Source organism: Chenopodium album, chromosome 15 (assembly GCF_948465745.1).
Source record: "Chenopodium album chromosome 15, dcCheAlbu1.1, whole genome shotgun sequence".
In the NCBI taxonomy this organism is placed as follows: Eukaryota; Viridiplantae; Streptophyta; class Magnoliopsida; order Caryophyllales; family Amaranthaceae; genus Chenopodium; species Chenopodium album.
This window is the reverse complement of record NC_137848.1, coordinates 30,684,313-30,705,498: the sequence shown is the minus strand read 5'-3', so window position 1 is coordinate 30,705,498 and position 21,186 is coordinate 30,684,313. Positions and strand designations below refer to the sequence as shown.

Genomic DNA, 21,186 nt, shown 5'->3' with positions numbered 1-21,186 from the left:
ATTCCGGGTAGATGGAAGGCTTCTATTCCTACCGTGGTCGTGGAAGATGACAGCTCCTCGTCTGGAGAGGTGGTAAGGCCACCGAGTTATGGTAGTCCGGTGCTCTTCCTTTATGAGACTCCGGGTTTTTATAGAGCCGGCGAGGCATATGAGTTAGTCTCATCGTTGCGGCAGTCACAGCAGTAGGAGCAGCAGGTGATGTTCTATGGACTGGTCCTACTCTTTCGATTCGGCCGACCAGCGATTTTACTCTCTAGATGCCAAGCATACTGCAACTTGGAAAGATGTCGCCGATAGTTTCATGAATTGTTACAAGTGTAACATTCAAACCAGAACGTCTGAACATGAACTCTCCATTCTCAAACAAAAAGAGAATGAAGGCTTCACCGCTTATCTGAACAGGTGGAGGGAAACGAATGCACTCTTGGTAGATCCCCCCAAAGAAAGAGAGATGGTTCGCCTCTTCATCAAGAACCTAACATACAAATACAAGAAACATCTTAGGTTTCTGCCTTTGAACACTTTCGAAGCGGTATACGACATTGGCATAAATATTGAGGACGAGATAATAAAGACTGCTGGTAGTTTACAATAATAGCACTTGGAAAAACAAGAAGAACGACCTTCCTTTTTCTTCGTCTTTCAAGCACAAAAAATACTACCAACAATATAAGCCAAGTTGATCTCAATGAAGTATTAGCTCTTGATGCTCCATTGCCCAAGAAAAGGAGAACTTACACTCCTTTAGGAATGACTTATGATGCGGCCTTTGATTGTCTTTACGGTCACGGCTTGATCATACCTACTAGGCCATTTCCAGAGCCAAAACCTGAAGAAAGGAGCGCCAAATGGAATCCCAATGCTCACTGCAAGTTCCATCAAGCAAGAGGCCACACTACCGAGCAATGTTGAAATTTGAAAGACGTTATTCAAGACCTTGTTAATGGAAACAAACTTCCTATCCCTTTAGGCGGCATGAAGTAACGAAGACAAGGCGCACAGCGAGTCCATCGTATAAGATTTCATGATTTTTTTTTTTTTTTGTAATTATTCCCCTTTTCCCCATTCAAGTCTAGCATAGATTTCTCGTTCTGTTATTTTATCATTGTGTTTGCTTATTCACCATTTCCATCAATACTATGAGCATTATTCCTTTATATCTCGATCATGTCTTCTTAAAAAAAAAAATCAATCGCCGAACTAAACACATGGTACATCAATGATTTGAGGCACCTTTGTAACCCTGTCATTCCCCTTTAACCATTCAAACACATACTCCACTTCTTCATTAACCACTTTGATCCTCGTCTAACGGTTGGCCTCATTTATTCAACCCACATTTACCTAACCTTGGGATGGGAAGTTGTGTAATCCGTGTAATATTCAAAAGCAAGTAAAAAAACAACGCAATAATAAAACAATGTCAAAGGGCATAATGTCTTTGATATAAACATGTCTCGCATTGCGTCTCCCATCGAGTGCTTGGTACCGTGTCTGAGAAACATGAATGCTAAGTGAGTGATGGAGCGCATGATCCGATATTGCCCACATTGATTTAAAATAAAAAAAAATATAATGTTAAGAATAAACTTGTAAAATTCAAAATTTTCAAATTCACAATTACACATCTTGGGGCTTCTCTCGATTCTTGAGCCTTATCCTTTTCGAACCATTACCTTAACCACAATACAACCCTCAAAAGACCTCTTTGAGGTGTACATACACTTGTGCAAAGTTAGGTTAGAGCTACGTTAGGCCTGATTCCTAATGAATACGTAGGCAACCTCACGTCGAGGTGCGGCCACATTCATATTCATATCCATGCATGATCGAGTCAAAGAATATCCAATGCTTATCCTTACCCATTTAGAGCTAGACTTGGGGACTTGAACCCACACCATCTAGCCTACCTAGCCTAAAGAGTTATCATGTTTGACTCTTCTCACATCTATTTCCATCGCCATAGCCTTTGCAGCCAACCTTAGTATCACTTTCACACACTTCACTCACACATACATAGCCATATCACCCTTCCCTTTAGGAACCCTTTATCATGAAATCTTACTTTAACACTGTGCATGTTTCATCATCTTTCAAGGCAACATCCAACGAAACGTTTTATACTTGCTTAGCTTCCTAACCAAAGAAATATTCATTGTTTCATGCATTGCATATCGTGCTTAGCTCCTTGACCTAAGCAACATTCATTATGCAATACTCAACAATCACTTCATCTATATACGTGCTTAGCTTCCTGTAAGGAATATTTCAAGCATCCCACACTTGAGTCCCACTGTGATCATACACTTAAGTATGGTGGTGTCTAAAGGGAAGGAAGCTAGAGCAAAAGAGTCGCCAACAAGTTTTAGGAACTTGTAAACCGTTCATAGGGTGAAGGTTAAACCCCTTCACAATCCATGATATCGCGAACTCCATAGTGGTCCTGAAACATAACTGGTTATTCGGGGATGAAGGTACAAATCCAACCTAAAAGAGATTGAACCTGCCTAAAAACAAGCCTCTACTTTATTCTTCTCATATTCATATGCGCTTTCTGTTCAGCATACAATCAATATATTAATCCTAAACCTATTTAATATATGTTGGTTGATTATTAATGCACAAATAAATCTATTATTGGCGATCACTTGAATTAAAATCATATTAGCCTAAATAAAATAATTAATTATCTTATTAAGCGTGATTTCAAGTACAAATTCCCTTTAAACCTGCAAGAGATGGCGTGACCAAGAAATAACAATAATATATCAAGCAACATATAAATTAATACAACAAATCATCATCATAATAATATCAAACTCATCAAAGCATAATAATATTAGCAAGATCCTAGGCATGATACTAACAAGATTAATAACAAATCCTAGCATGTCACTAAACATTAAAGATCAAAGCTTTAGCCCTAAGATGATACTAACATGATAGAAGAAATAGGAAGTAATCTAATCATGATACTAGAAAGCAATAAATAACATCCTAACATGACACTAGGAATTATTGTAATCTAAGCATGCTTTCTAAAGATATATAACAATAAAATTACTCACTTTGTTTCCTTGTATCTCTTTCTATCAAAACAATACACACGTTAGTAACTTCAATGAAAATATTAAATCAAACAATTAATTTATTAAATAATTGAAATAGGGATTTGGGACCAAACCCTCAGAACTATCAACCTTTCACATCTAGGGTGAAGGCAACTTCAAGCTTGGCTATGTGTGTCTAAGTCTCGTGATGGACGAATGGTGTTTTTGAAAAGGTAAGGCTTAGAAAGAGAGAGAAAAAATAAGCTTCTAGCTTTGAGAGAGAGAGAAGATGGTGATTGTTGGTGATTGAAAACGAGGAAATACAACCCTATTTATAGAGAAAAACGACCAAAAACCATTAGAAAAGAGTTAGAATTCGAATCGGAATAAAATTCCTTTCGACGCGGCAAGATAAAAAGCATCGCGGCGCGATAAAAAACAGTTTTTTACGGATTTTGTTTTTATCTTAACTTTTGATCCAGAAATCCAAATAAGGCATATAATATGTCATTTGAAAGCTTTTGAAGTCTACTTTTCAACCCAATTGAAATAAAATTAAAATCTTTTGTAGAATAAAATATATGGCCGAAATAGTTGAAGGGTGTCAGTTTTGGATAAAGTTTCGTATTTCTTTCATATCTTTTTCGTTATAACTTGAAATTAATATTATAACATATCATTGGAAAGATAATTTCAAGAGATATTCAATTATTTAAGATTTGGATAAAATTATGAGGGACAAAAATAATATCTGATCATCTTTGAACGTCTTTCATTTCGAATATAATTAGGACTTTTAAAAAGAGGAGTTTTATTCAATTTCAAATTCTTTAATCTTATCTTTTCAAAAAGGATAATTAAGATCTTTTAGAAAATCATAGAAGCTTCTAATTAATCCTAATTTATTTAGGAATACAATTAAGATTAAAGGACCCTCCACATGATCATTGGATCGCACATAAAACTCGTTTTAGGTCCAGTTTAGTATTTTGGCCATAACTTCCTCATTATTCATCGGAATTGGGCTTATAATATATCGTTGGAAAGGTCTTTTCAATTACCATCTAAATACATAATTATTGGACCCATATTATGGACCAAAGTAAACTTGATTGGACGTTTTTCATAAATAGGATACGAAATGAATGATTTTCGAAAACAGAAATGAATTATTTTTATTAAAACTTTTTAGAAAACAGAAGAATTCACGAGACTCTTAAACATTTCACCTTGCTCGATGTTCAATGACGTGAAAGGTACTCATCACTAGGTTTGGTTTTTGGGGAGACACAATCAGGTGTCTACACTTCCAGACCTAACTGACGTTCAAGATCATTTCTTTACACCATATATGATGCTTAGCTCCATGACCTAAGTTCATTCATCTATCGTGTCCCATGATGTAATTGTCCTTAGCCTCCTAGCCTAAGAACATACATCATGCATACATTATTTTCAAGACAAGCAATTCAATCCATACGATTCATTTCGTCTTGCTCAACGAGGAAATTCAAAACTTCTTCCTTTTTTCATGTCTTTTCTTTTGGGGAAGTTCAAAAACTTTTGCAAAAATTTTTCTCATCGAAGGAAGGTTGAAAACTAAACTTTTTTTCACGTCTTTCTTTTTCGAGAGAAAGTCGGTACCCTCCACTCATGACAAAAATGACGAAAATTTTTTGCTTTTGCATCTTCGTTTGCTTGTGTCTGCACACACACTCAAATCATACACATACACACACAATCACAAGTCATACACATGTCATGTCATGTGAATTCAAGTTTGGTCAAGTCAACCGCAGTCTATACGGGTCCTTTAGCAAATTTTATTTTGCAGGTCTTACCTACAACCCACGTTCGGGGACAAGAAAACCATCTACAGCCCACGTTCGGGGATAAGCGGACCATCTACAGCCCACATTCGGGGACAAGCGAACCATCTACAACCCACGTTCAGGGATAAGCAAACCATCTACAGCCTACGTTCGGGGACAAGGGAACCATCTACAGCCCACTTCTAGGATAAGCAAACCATCTACAGCCCATGTTAAGGGACAAGCAAACAGAGCCCAGCAAACCATCTACGACCCACGTTCGGGGACAAGCAAACCATTTACAGCCCACATTCTAGGATAAGAGAACCATTTACGGCCCACGTTCGGGGACAATCGAACCATTATCATTTTTCAAACATTAGCGATCATCTCCTAAAGCGAAGACGATTCACGGCATAAGGTTCTCGATGCACACAGACTTGCAATCTCATCATAAGACAAGCTTTTCCTCCGGCATGGGAAATTGTCAGTCGTTGCCACCTCTCAAGGTAAAGAAGTCAGCGATAATATCATCTATCAACATTCCTCAAGCATGGAAAATATCACAGCAATCTTCATCCGGTGGATTTCTTCGGGCATAAAAAACTACCAAACTCATTTGCCACCGATACACTGGTGTCAGGTACTATCAAACATATTCGTCACTGATACACTAGTGTCAGATACACATTCTATCCCTTCACTCTTTTATCTGTGGAACTAACGCTTTTTTGCAGGTATCGGCGTGTACAGAGTGATTTAGGATCGCAGAACTTCTTAAATCATTCTCCATCTGATCGAATACTTTGACTATCTTTTCGAAACTGATGTTTCTACATACTCAGTCAAAGTGGGGGCTTCTGTAAACACCTAAAAATGTCTCCCCAAAAACCAAACCCGATGATGAACAACCTCTCACCGCCATTATTGGTCGGGATGAATATTTAATCTTTGGAGTTCTTAATCCATATTTCCATTCAATACATTTCATAAACCAACCAAATTTTTAGCCCATTACCCTAAACCATAACTTATTTTCCTCTTTTCGTGTCCAAATCACAAAACCGAGAGAAACTGATTTTTTGGCTATATAATTTTGATCTAAATATTATTTTATTGGATAGGCCTTTCAATAAGATTTCCAACGATATATCATAATCCCAATTCCGATTTAAAACGAAGAAGGTATGAGCAAAACACTAAACTCGGCCCAAAACCGACACCCTTTCACTAAAACGGCCATATCTTAAAATCTAAAAAATATTTTGACCTGATTCTTATTGGGTTGGAAAGTAGACTTGATAAGACTTCCAACGATATATTATATTCTTTATTCCAAGTTACGGATCAAAAGTTATCACAGTTTTAAACACGTGTAAAAACTGGATTTACCGCGTCACGGCATAAATGCCGCACCACGGGGTTTGTTGACGTGTCACAGCACTGTGCACCGTGTCACAGTATCTTGCACCATGACACGGTGTTTTCCAAGGGCTTTTTTCTTTGCGGCACTATACTTCTAGGGTTCCGTGCTTCACCCTATTCTTTTTCTCTATAAATACGAACTTGATTTCTCTAGTAACAATTTATTCATGATGTAGCAATTTAATGGAGCTCGCGAAATGTGAGTAATTAATTAATTTAATTACTTATTTTATTTTAATATTCCTAGTATCATGATTAAGGTTATTATTATAATTTGATTTGACTAACGTTATTATTTCTAAATTGCTTCCAATATTAATGTTTATTCTATTTCATTTTTATGATACCATATTGCAAGTTAAAGGGAATATGTAATTGAAAATAACGTCTAATAAGATAATTTAGACAACCGGTTTAGGATCCATTTTAATCTTGTTATTTAATCAAGTGGTAATATTTAGAATTATGTGTTGCATTATTATTCAACCAATTTAGTTTAATAATAGTTTGGAGAAAATTAAATCTTTGTTTGCATGCCTTTGTCCATTGGATGTCTCACCCTCCCCGCAGTCGATATCCGCCTGTTGGAAGCTCGAAGCCTCAAATTCAGACCGTTAGACGGCCTCTTCGATGTCTTCCTGATCTCATTCATTTTGAATATCAGGGGTGGAGACGGATTCTTCACCGTCTCTCTCATCTAAGATCCAATCACTAGGAGTGGTGGGGACACCTGAAGGAGAATCTTCTTCTTGCTCATCCGACATGTCATATTCCTCATCCGGCGTAATCTCATCAGCCGACACTTCCAAAGTGCACTTTCTATGCCTTGGCTTTCTAGTTGTCTATTTGACCCTCGCCATTGTGTCCTGCACAGACACAGAGATGGTGGGATTCGGGAATCAGCAAGGCAAATCCAAACATCTAGAGACGACACCCCCAATCCTAGACTCAGCCGTACCAGGAGACTGGCTGGTTGCCGACCTTGGTTGTACTATGTGTGCTGATGGTGAATCCATTTATTGAAAGCTATATATATATATATATATATATATATATATATATATATATATATATATATATATATATATATATATATATATATATATATATATATATATATATACATATATATATAAAGTAGAAGGATGTTTTTGTGGAAGCTACTACAGGCGGTGATCAGAGTCTCTCTCTCTAGAAATCTCTCCCTTTCTCTCTCTAGACTTTCTCAAATGTCAAAGATGAGGGAGAAAAAGAGGGGGATAAATGTTTATTTATAGAGGGGTAAAAACAGGGGCATTGATCGAGGTTGAAGTAGGTCGTTGGTCTACAACCCTAATCAAATTAGAAATTTATAATACCTAAACTTTTACTAAATTAGTTAGTGGTAAGTATAGGGTCGAACCACGAAGACTAAGTATATTCAATTTATGCTAATTAAACTAGTAGGATGGTCGTAAGATAGAAAGAGATTCGACTAAACACTACTTAGAGCAAACCACTAAAACTAGGGAAACTGGAATCCAATTACATCAATGCACTCAACAACAATATTGAAATTAGATGAAAATAACCTCAATTAGGAACAATCAACACACTCAACTCACTCTCGCGCAATTAAGCTTGCTAATTATCCTACTAAACTAATTCACTCTCGTGCACTAGCCTAGCATAGGTATGGAAGAATTTAGACTCTCAAACAACTCACTTTCGCACAATTGATTGAAAGCACAATTAAGAACATAGAATCAATTAGCTAGAAAGATTCTAATCCATATAAGCATCATCCATACACAATAATCAAGAATCAATTGCATACAAATCACAATCAATCATTCAATTCATCAACATAATCTTCATCCAATTCCCTAGAATAAAATCTAACCTAACATGATAAAGAAGAACATGAAAAACAAGGTAAAACTAGAATTAAAGCTACAATCAAACTACTAAACTAATTAACAACTCTAATCAACAAAGAATAAACAAAAACAAGAATTAAAGGAAAGCAATAAAGATGAGAGAAAGATAGGAAGACTCATTGAATATATGAGAAGAAAATGCACAAATTGATTCTTCAACCTTTCAAAACTCCATGAAAAATCCAACCTTTCTCTCCCTAAAACTACTCCTAAACTAGAGAGAGAATCCTCATCTAACCTTAAGAGAGAGAAAATAAAAGAGAGGCTAAACTAATCTAAGAAGAATTAATGTTAAAAGAGTATTAAATCACCAAAGGTTATTTATATTACAAGCTAATAAATAAAGAAAATAAAATAACAAATAAAAGAAATAAAAAGAGAATAAAAATAAAATAAAATAAAAAGAAATAAACCCGCCCCCCCCCCCCCCCCCCCCCCCAAAAAAAAACGAATCAGACCCCTGATTCACATTTCTTTTCGTGGCTGCTCTTCCATTTTCAATCACAACCGCCATCCACCATCATCAATCATTACCGTCGATTGCAATCATCAGCGTTATCATCATCAAGCATCAATAAATCATGGCCATTAGATTAGTTGAAGCAATTGCGACCGTCGAAATTCATTAATTCCGTACAAATAACCCCGTAAAAATTGGAGCGGCCGCGGATAGGCATCTCCTAGCCATCTACCGAAAATTTAAAAAGGTTGGAAGGACCCAAGGCCGCGCTCGCAGTAGCAGCAGCAGCCGCGCCCGCGGTGGCTGGGATGCTCCTCGCTGCTGTTGCAATTGTTGCGGATTGGAGGTGCTCTGTTGTGGGGATTGTTGCTGGCGGTTTTGGCAGCTGTGGCGGCTGTGAGTAGCGTGAGAGTTAGCTGGGAGCAGATGTGGTGCGCGCAGGGGGTTGTGGGCTGGTATGTGTGGTGTTTCGGTGCCTAGTGGTTGAAATGGTTGGCTGAGATTGGTTGTGGATGCGTGGTTGCTGCTGTATTTGCTGTTACGAGCTATTGAAGTTTTGAGGTGCGGAGAGGGAGTGTTGGTGGTGTTTGCGTGGGCAGCGTTGCTGCTGTGAGCACAGGGGGTTAATTGTGGGTGTAGCGGTTGTTGGTGGGTGACGGTGGTAATGTGAGTGTAGGTGGAGGTTGGTTTGCGTGAGTGGAGTTGTGTTTGTGAGGTGAAGGAGCAGGGGAGGAGTAGGGGAATTGATGTTGGTTACTTTGTGTGGTGTAGGTTTAGGTGATGGTGGAGTGTAGGATAAGGGGATAGCAAATTGGCAGAAGCTTGGCATATGGCAAGGGAGTGAGGGAGTTCGACTTATCTTGTTAGAATATTTGACCTTGGACTTTCGAATATGACTTTGATTATAACCAAGCCTCGACCCGAACGTTCCTACAAACAAAACCAAACACGAGGGTAGGATCGAGAACAAAATAAAAATAAAATAAAGATAAAATTAAAGTAAAATAAAATAAAATACAAAAACTAAAAGAAATAATAAAATCAAATGAAATTAAATAAAATAAAGAAAACAAACTAGAAACTAAAAGAAAATAATAGAAGGAGAAAAACGAGAAGAAAAATATTAACAAGAATCTAGACTAAGAACATTATAAAGTAAGAATTATAAAATAAATTACGAAAATCAACTAAAAACTATTAAAAACTACTAAAATACTCAAAATAAAGATCGAATAAGGAAAATATGAAAAAGAGAGAAATAAAGCCTAAAACTAGGAAAATTATTAGAATTTAAATCGAAAATTAAGCATAAAAATACCCTAAAAGTGACATAAAAGTCACTTATCAGGCATCCCCGTAATTTCCTCAGAAGGTGGGACACTTATTGTTTTGGGTAAAAATACCCTTGCTACATGGCCCAATCAGAGTGGGACACGTGTCATCCTAGGATAGGTTCAATAAGGACCACTCACCAGTTGACACGTGGCATTCCCAATCAGCAGGGAAAAAGGCAGCCTTCAGGGCCCAATTCCTGAAAAGGCCGTTAAACGGCGCAGCCCACCAAATCTAGGTCAGAGTGACGTAAGAGAGGGTACATTTTCCAATGACCTTATAAATAGGGAGATTTCCCCCATTTCTGGGACACGTTCATTTATTACAATCATTAAATTCTCTCACATCAAAGAAAACACCTGATCTCGAAATCTGAGAAGATCTCACTTTACTTTTCCGCACCTTTACATTCTTCGAATCCGTTCTAACTTGATCGTCCGAGGTGAAACTCCAATCACCCGGAGTCTCCGTTGTTTTGCAGGTATAGACGGCCAGAATCCAACCTTAGTGACGAAGTCTCCGAGGGACTAGAAAAACCTCTAAACACTTATCACACAGTGTATGTTCTTAGTACACTTATCACACATCAATAACAGGGGTTATAATGCATAAACATAGGTCATAATACAACATAATACTACTCCTACCAACAGCTACTACTACAAGATCGTTTATACTTATCTAGTCAATGGTGATCCAACACTGCCTCTTTTTTTCAGCAATTCACTCAAATCACTCAATTCGGCAAGATGATAATAAACTAATTTCTTATGGGGTGATGAAGGGTGAGCATGCTGCTCATATAAGAACGCCACTTTAGCTTCCAAGATCTTAACTTTTAACATTTGCAAGCCGCACTTTCCGCACCTCTCTAAAGAGGGACCTTTAGAGGGTTTATCACGTAGATAAACTAAAATATTGCATACAGGTGATTAATTTTAGAAGAAATTGAATTTTAAGAACTATATTCTTGAGCGAACACCAAGGCAACTGATACAGACACAAAGACCCAAAGTTGACATTACCTTTCACGTACTATAGCTTGAATCTTTCAAAGAAAATTCAACAAAAACTTACATTAGAATCATATGAGCTCTCATAAGCAGTTAGTGCTTCTTCATATAACATCAAACCTTGATAGCGATTGTTGCTGAATCCTTTGACTTGCTCATAATATTCCCTCCACGAATAATAAATTTTAGGATTTCTTCCTTCCCAAACAACATATATAGCATTTATGCCCTCCTGTATACAAATTCCACAACTTTGGTGAGTACAATCACCTAGATTATGCATCATTAAACCAAATACAGACAGATAACTTACGCTTGGGAGTTCCTGAAGGGTTGCTAGTATGCTTTTGGGCTGATTTAAACATAATACTACTCCTATAAATCGAAGAGCATCACATATCAACAAAAATGATTTCAAGTAATGAGAAGTTGTGTAGTAAAAGGCATCAATATCAGGAGAAATGGAGAAAAAAAAAAATCATAAAGGCAAAAAAATGCGACTTAAACACAACAATGACAGAATTATTGCGACTTAAACACATCGTAAGATTAAACTCATTTAACACATTATGAAATGAATCTTACTTAAAGATTCATAGTGCATAAAACACTAATTCAAACACAACAAAGCATAAGTTTAACAAAGTATAAAATAGTTACTAAAATCTAGAAACCTCTAATTTTTCGTGTTCCCCTCCCCCCTGCCCTGCCCCTGCTCCTTACCTTCCCCCTGTCCCTGTTCCCTGCTCACAAATTAACAGAAAATTAACAAGAAAATTCAGATAAAAATCAACAAGAAATTAAATGAGTTGAATTTCAGATAAACATTGACAAGAAATTAAATGAGTTGATCCCATCAAATGAGTGTGCTAGATCATAAACTAGAGTCCCACTTGATTCTTTAAAATTTATGATTTTCACAAGTTTGTTAAAAATTGAAGATTCCATCAAGTTTATTCCCTCTTTCAGGTCCAGTTTCGTATTACCCAAGTTTGAGGACAATTTTACAGCTTAATTTGAAGAAGTCATGGCAGTAACCTAAAATCATAAAAGCAGGCCAGCAATTTAATCCAATTTATGTCACAGGTCATAATTAATCTCAATTACAACTCATGAAGCCACAAATGTCCCCAATTAATTTTACACATACATAAGACACATATGTAAAAAATTTCCACCATTGAAGCCCTTGATATACACTCCACAAAAGACACATTCTAATTCTTAAGTTATATACTACTTCATTGGAGGAAAAAAAAAAAAAAAAAAAAAAAAAACCAATATAATTACACACACAAAAAAAAAAAAAAAAAAAAAAAAAAAAAAAAAAGAAAAAAAGAAAAAAAAAACGCAATCTACACAATTTTGACAATTGAAATATATTTCACAACTTTGTACAAAATATGACAAAATACGGCTTTCTCAAAAAGTTATAATTTTCACGTAGTCTTTGTATTATGGATTCTTCGACACCAAAATGCACTGTTTTAGTGAGCAGCCTTTATGGGCCCTTATCAATACGGATAATTATATGGCGGATGAAAAAATTCAACAGTCTATGGAGCACAGTACACTTCACACATATCAAAATAATACCTTAACTAATAATGGTATATACCATCAAATAGTATAGTTTTATATCACGAAAGTAGTAAATAAATTTTACAATTTTGGACATTATTCACGTCGTGGTATTAAATTATGCCATGAGTATTGATGCTCTAATACTTGTTTTTTAATTTTATTTTTATTTATTTGATTTGTTTTAGTATATAATTGACCTTTCTTACTAATCATGTGTTGACTCATGTCTTGTAATCTGTTATAGTAGGTTAGGTGACCGGTTGGGACCCATAAAAGTGAATACCCTCTAAAGTTCGGATTATTTAATAATAATCCAAAGTCAGGATTTTAAAAACGAATTTGTCAAAGTTGGGATTATTAAAACAGAATTCTCCTTAATTTTATAAATCATGATGATTTTAATAAGTTTCACAAATTTAAAATCTTTATAATGAAATGTATCATATGACTATAAAACTAATGGGCTTACCAAAAATCTTGAAAATCATTAGGCCAAAATTTCTTAGCGTGATGGTGATAAGAGTTACCCATGATAGTGAACCCTTCATTTCACATTAGCTTGCTAAATAATATAGCAAATCTAGGATAGCCATATCAAGTTTCTTCATCAGGGCCTCGTAAAACCTTCATCTTTTGCTCAAATGGAAGATTGAATAAATTCTTGGCTTGAAACTCGACTTGATCTAGTAGCTCCTTAGAAACCCCGTGGTTTGTGACTTGAAACATCCCCCATGTCTCACATGCATTAAAAATGAGGCCTAAAGCATTAGGATCTTCAAGATCATTGTTATACAGATTGAAGCCTCCGAGTTTTCATTAGGGTTGCTTTTTGAATAATCGTCATCACATTTTTCCCATATATGAGATTCAGGAACACTTTTGATTGAGCTAAATCTATGGGAACAATAAGGTTAGGCTGCATAGGATGATCCTTGTCAGCATTTGAAAGAATAGGCATTTTGTTAAATGGAAAAAATAAATATATAAATAAAAACCTCGATAATGTAGATGTCCACATATTATTCTTAAGAGTTAAAAATAAATAGGCAATAATCATTTATGAGGGCAAATAAATAAACATTTTAGATGGTAAAATTGTCCAAACACTATTCATTTAAAAAACTTGTACATATTAATGAGGTTTTATATGTAGATATAAATTTTGAAGGGTATAATGGGCATAACATTATTTATAAGAGTAATTGTACTTTTTATAAGAAAGATAGGGATAGTGATAGGGAAGAGTTTGACATGAACTAGAATTCTAATAGAAGTAAAATATTAGCTATGACTTAGATCTAAATGAGCTTGATAAGAAAATATAATAACTTGAGGTTGCACATTCAAGCTAAAATTCCAATTGATCATAACTTTTGATTAATGACTCTGTTTGGGATGAAGCTAACGCAAAATGAAAGATAAAATCTGAGGCTATATGTTGGTGGAACTACAAATAACTCTTTCTTAAACTCTATATATGAGCGAAATATTTTAACGCTTGTATTGGTTGCATTAATATAAAATCCGGGTTGAATTAAAATTGAAAAGAGTTAAGGCTTGACTTTACTAAATTATGATATGGTTAGAGATGGAAAGAAAATAGATAATAAATAATGGATAATGATATATATAACCCTTAGAGCTATATATAAGTATTAAATAAACCTCATAAAATGGAATTAAGTTGGGAATTCATGACAAAATCACGCGCAAATCGGTGTAATTAATGTAAATTTATTCTTAATATTTCCTTTTTTAGCTCCTTATACATAGCCCAAAGGGCTATGTTTATCATTTTCCATAAATAAATACAATACACAAAAAATATCTGATACAAGTAGATGTGTTTGAATAACAAATAAAATCACACACATGCAAAGAACAATATAATTAAGCGTGATTAAAGACTATTTATCAATAAAAACAAGAAATTAAATAATTAGCAAATACTGAGTAAGAGAATCAGTTTAATAATATTTATCTTCAATAACTATTTACAAGAATGTCCCCAAGTAGCTACCAAGTAACAACATGAACTAAATTTAGACGATTGCAGTTTGATTATGTTTTTCATCATTCCCAAAAATTACATTATAAATGTGTCAATTAATATTTGATGGAGAGAGTAATTATTAAAATCGCATAAACCGTGCCAATGTTTGGAGGAAGTATGACCAATACCTGGTATGGACACCCTCTGCCCCTTACCTGAATAAAAAAAATATTTTTTTTTATATTTTTTTAAAGATAAATGAAAATGGCAAAGGTAAAAAGGAGTAGGATAGGGTAAAAATAATCAGAAGCTTAATAAAAAGAAAAAAGGGGAGAAAAGTAAAGGGGTAAAAATTTGGGTTAATCATTTCTCCATGAAAAAACACTAGAGATTAGAGGGAGTTCCCAAAATGGCATCATAACTAGTGGCTATTCACCGGAGATTTGGAGGAGAATCCAAATATGGTGGCTATTAATCGGGAATCTCGAGGGAAAGTCGAGCTTCCTTGTGGAACGAAATTAAGCGCAAAGCTCAAATCTATTTCCATGGAATTTGCAAACTTTTGTAGATAATATACAAATCAGATAGGATGATTATTCATCTAAGCTTTGGATGTTTGGGGTTGAAGTCGACGACGGGAATTATTAGGCAGTCATATCTATTATTGATGTTACACGGTTATTGGGAAGGTTATTGTTAATTATTATACTGTTATATTTTTATTAGTATACTGTTATTTTTTATTAGTATACTGTTATTTGCTGATTAGTATAATTAAAAGTTATTTTATTTATCTATGAATCTGGGTTTATATGCTTTCTGTTTTTTGGAATTATCATGGGTTTGATTTAAATGTTATCATTTTATAAAACTTAGTTTTAGGTTAAGTTAGTACTGTTATTGTTAATTAATAAACTGTTATTGTTGATTGTATACTATTACTATTGATTTGTATACTGTTATTGGACATCCGATAGTGGTGGTGGTAAGGCGGTGCAATAATCTAAACCATCATGTAATTGATGAAGAAGAAGAAGATGATAATGGTGATTTTCTTTCTCTGGTATGGTTGAATTACAGTCTTTGGTTTTGGTGGTGGTGTTAATGAGAGGAAAGCGGTAGTGACAAATTGAAAGTTTGAACTGACAACAGTGGTGGTATCTTTTCCAAAAGTATGAGAGATAAACTCTTTTTTACCGCCAACTCATGTGGTAACTATTAATGAAGTTACTATCCAATATATATTGAATGACAAATATACCCCCAAGTATTGGGCATGAGAGTCCCTACCTGGTAGTGGTCCATCATGCCTCCCAATGTTTGGAAGCATCAAAAGTTTATGTCTTTATGGTTATGTTTCTCTACAGGATTGTATACACACCTAATTATGTCTCTCAGTTCCAAAATAGGAGACGAATGACCTTACTAATGTTGTCTAGAATACTCCCTCCGTTTTTAAATAATTGCTCCATTTTTCTTTTTTTGGCCGTTTTTAAATACTTGCTTCATTTTCTTATCTAGAAATCTTTTACAATATTTAATTAATTTCTCTCACCTAATAGACTCACCATTAATCATATTTTATTAATTTCATCTTCTTTCTCCTCCAATTCTCTCCACTACTTTTGTATTTTATAATTTTTATTCTTCCACCTACTCCACTACCTCCATATTTTATTACTTTCTCCAATTTCTCCTAAAACTCCGCGCATGAAGAAATAGAGCAAGTATTTTAAAACAAAAGGAGTAATTTATAAAAAGCTTCATCTGTTTTTTTTTTTAATTATTCTATGTTGACTATGCACGTTTGTCAATGTATAATTTTAATTCTTGGTTTTGCTATTTGGACCTAATTATGATGAAGTGAGTGATTACTTTATAACTTTTAGGTACAATATGTCTCACTTCAGTTACTTGTATATATCTTCCTTACCAGAGATTTATCTTAATATATAAACACTTAATTTAGAGAGGAAATTCTCTGAGTGGAAATGGAGCACTGCCATCAAACAACTGATGTGCCAAAGGTGAATTTAGGCAGCCAAGGATTAGAGGTAACCTTCTCTCATAACTTATTCAACTGTTATCTAACAATATTATGCTTTCTTGTTTTATTTTTCATTGACATCACAATTTGTTTACTACTTCCTCTGTTTCATAATGTTAGTACTATATGAAATCAATTACATAAAATAAGAAAACAAATATATTTGGAATTTTACATTAAAGTGCAACAGATTTCATAATTAAGTTTACCTTATTTAACTTTTTTGATTTTTCATTAGGAAAGCACAAGTCATAATTGCATAATTTAAGGTAAAAATTTCCTTACTTAGACTCATGTCATCAATCCACAATCAATTAATTCCAAAAAAAATCAAGTTATAAATAAAATATATTCGATATGGGGAGATCTTTTTTACACGCCCAAAATAGTATATGAGACTAACATAATGAAAGGGAGGGAGTACTACTTTTATTTAATTACTATTCTACCGATTGATATTTCTGTACAGCTAAATTGAGAAAATATTTAAGTCTACTCAATTTAGATTTCAAGTTTTCTTTAACTTTCTACTTTTGTTCTTGAGGAAGATTCGGTCCTCAAGTAATTTTTATTAATTATTAGAATAAAGAAATAGTTGCAATTTTTATTGGACATTTTGATTAATGGGAATGATGCAAGTGTAAAATAAAATCTCTCAAAAAATTAAAGTATGAACAATTGAAAGAAATTTGTAGATTGAAGTTATCAAAGTACATCTTTGGCGAATTTGATTCGCTTGAAAGATGAATTGGTTCCATTGTAATACAAGCAAGATTAGTTAGATTGGCATTTTTCATTGAAAAGTATGAACATAAGTAAAATATTCACACAATATAAGAAATTTGTTCTTTGAGGGGATTTTTTTATATTTTGTCTTGTACTCCTATGGTCTTGAATACTTGTATCACTTGAACTCGCACGTAATAAATGAACTGTTACCTTCATTTTGTAATTTTCTCAACATCTACCATTTGCACAAGAAAGAAAGGGAAGAGAATGTAAAAAGGTGGTTGGATGTACCGTGTACGAAAGAAAATGAATAAATTAAGAGAGTGTGTAAGAAGGTAGGTAGGTGTAAGAAAATAATTAATAAATTAACGAGTGAGTGGAAAGAAGTAAATATTGTGGGGGTAAGAGGTTAAGGTAGTAAATGAGGATTGTTAAATAATTATTGTGAAATGAAGGCAATAATATGTAAGTAGAGTTAAATAATGTTTTTTTTTTTTAAGATTGTTTGTAAGAGAGGAAATCAATTAAAATTAGTGTAAGTGGTTAGTGTGAAAAACAATAAAATATAATACAAATAGGGCTACTAAAAGAGAAACAATAAAACAATAAGGGCCATGTGCCAAACATGAAGAGTTAAAAATATTCATAATAAATAAAAGACAAGTGTTGCAAGTATTTATGAACAGAGGGCAGTATAATATTTTGGGAGGAATTTCAAAAACAATGAAATATATAGAGCATGTGAATTTTATAACACTGATATTCCAAAAGTGTGAGTATAATTTTCAATACACTTCATAACGTAGTTCTCTTGTTTACCTTAGAATCTTAAAAGTAATTATCACGTATTCCTTTATTGGAATGTGTGTCCCACATTGAAGAAAAGATAAAATTGTGTTCACTTTATAAGGTTAAGGGACTACTCCCCTCATTGCAATTAATTACATTGTAATTAATTACAAAAATGTTACTATTGATGTAAAAAATAAAGACAACCAATTGATACTTTATCGCTTGGGGTTTAGAGTGTCATTGTAGTATATGCCCTCTGTGGAAGACTTCACTTACATATGATTAGTTGATGTGCAAGTTACCAAAACACCACATATAAAAAAATGCCACTAACAACTTAATTTTGGTTATAAGTTTTTGACATGGAGTGATTTGTTTTTTCAATTTAGTCATCATGCAGGAAGTTTTTGGGTTATCAAGAGGAAATTTTGAAAAGAATAAAAAAAATATGAGATTGGACTTTTTGAATTGTGACTCTACTACCAGTGGTGATAGTTTGATACTCAATTTTATATTAGTTGCAGATTTTGGATTTTCTGAACAAGGTTACAATGTAAAAAATGAGATCATGTTTGACAAGATATGTTATGTATGTTAGGTTTCGCGGTTAGGCTTTGGTTGCGGAGGACTGTCTGGTGTATACAATTCACCTCTCCCACATGAAGAAGGAATTTCACTTATCAAGCAAGCGTATAAAAGAGGAATCACATTCTTTGACACTTCAGATTTGTATGGTGATAACTAAGACAATGAGATAACGGTTGGCAAGGTAACTCTTCAGTTTACCTGTTTTACGGTACTCCTTATTGAAAGTACCGCTGCTGGAGAGATGTTGCACACTTAAATGAGTGGATTCCAATGCTTAAGAGTCAAAGAATTTTAGTTATTAGTGTTTCTTTTCATTCAGAATTAATATCATCTTTATATATTCATGATTGATGATTAGATTTTCATGGTATGCCACTAACGAAATTAAGTGATAGCTAGAGAAATGATTTAGATTTAACAACAATATTATAGAGCGTCTTTTAATTATTAGTTATGTTTATATCAATCCTTACTTATGAGGGGTTTGGAAATTGTGGTAAGTTGAAAATTAATTCATAATAAATGAAGTATACCTTTTGATGAACCTCACAAAACTCGGTGAAATTGCAAAAATATCTGTTGTATCTGAAGGCCTTGAAGCAGCTACCTCGAGCAAAGATTCAATTAGCTACTAAATTTGGTTGCCTATGGTTGGAAAATGGAGAATTTGTTGCAAAGGGTACCCCTGAATATGTCAGAAAAAGCTGTGAAGGTAGCCTTAAATGGCTTGGCGTGGATTACATTGATCTGTACTATCAACATCGTGTGGACACAACAGTGCCTATAGAACAGACTGTATGCTTCACTTTCTACAGCTTTTAAAATCAATATATGAAGCTTGTAGTTGATATTTAGTGTATGATCCAGATGAAATAAAATGCAGATGGGTGAGCTTAAGAAGCTAGTAGAGGAAGGAAAGATCAGGTACATTGGATTATCTGAAGTTAGTGCTGACACTATCAGAAGAGCACACAATGTCTATCGTATAACTGCTGTGCAGATGGAGTATTCCCTCTGGTGTCGAGACATAGAAGAAGATATAATTCCCCTTTGCAGATTAGTTTATACAAAATCATATGCTTTCTCCGTACATATAATCTGTCACATTTTAACATTTTACTCTGTAGTATATTGCTGCAAGAATGATTGTTTATTACTAGGTTGGTAGTAGAGTAGAGGATTTACAATAATGCATCACTAATCTTGAAATCCAGGGAGCTTGGAATTAGTGTAGTTACATATAGCCCTCTTGGACGTGGATTTTTTGCAGGAAAGGCCGTAGTTGAGAGTTTACATTCAGAAAGCTTTTTGGTAAGTAAATCCAAGGTTTTTCCTTCTCAGTTCTTAAATTATATCTTCAAGGATAAAGTCCTTATGTATCTGAGGAACCTAACTACTCATATAACCTAATTGGGTGTATGTTAAACTTTCTTTGCGGTGCAAATGAACTTGACAAATAACTGATAGGTTATTCGTCTTTCTATCCAAAACTATACATTTTTAGTTATTATACAAAATTTTATGTCTGTGGTAAGAATAATTTCTATTTCTATAAAGTACTTCATTAAGGATTTCTATGCTGTCAGATTTTTATACTCATGCTGTAGTACTGACTAATGATATATGTTGAACATAGAATGCACACCCGAGGTTCATTGGTGAGAATCTAGAGAAGAATAAATTACTGTATAACCCGCCTTGCTGCTTTATCAACAAGGCATTCATGTTGCCCTGCACAGCTAGCTTTAGCTTGGTTATTTCATCAGGGAGATGACATAGTGCCAATCCCAGGTACATTAGCTTACTCTGTTGTAGTATAACATAAAATAGAGACAGGTGTTTAACGAGTTCATCAGATACCAACTTTGCATAACCACAAACATGACAAAAGTCGCTCTATAATTCTATAAGACGTGTGTAGAGAAATCAGCTCATGAAACCTTTAATTATTTGCAAAAATTTTATGGACATGGTAAATGAAACATTGAATGTATACATTGATTTCTTTCAGGAACTACCAAACTCAAAAATCTTATCACCAACATAGAGTCACTGAAAGTAAAGTTAAGTACAGATGATCTGAAAGAAATTTCAGAAGCAATTCCAGTTGATGAGGTCAGTGGAGAACGAGATCCGGAGGTCCTGGCAAAGTTGTCTTACAAGTTTGCTGATACCCCTATTCTATGATGCAACTCAATAGCTGAATTTGGACTATAAATTAGCTTTGCTATGTATTTTCTTTGTACACAAATGTTGAGCTTTGTAATTTGACTGCACCATCCTCTGATTATAAAAGGTACAGGATTGGCAAAGAAAAATTTTAGGGTCAAGCAGTGTATGCAATATGCAATAATATAGGCCATTTTCGTACTTTTCAGCTGCTGTGAAATGGCGGCATAGTTTATTTTATTTTTTATTTTTTAGCAAATTGAACTACCCAACA

At 34.3% G+C, this 21,186-nt stretch overlaps 1 pseudogene; it reads left to right on the top strand.

Moving 5' to 3' along the window:
• The first annotated feature begins 16,578 nt into the window (after positions 1 to 16,578).
• Positions 16,579 to 21,061, top strand: LOC145581045 (perakine reductase-like; annotated as a pseudogene).
• The last annotated feature ends 125 nt before the right edge of the window (positions 21,062 to 21,186 follow it).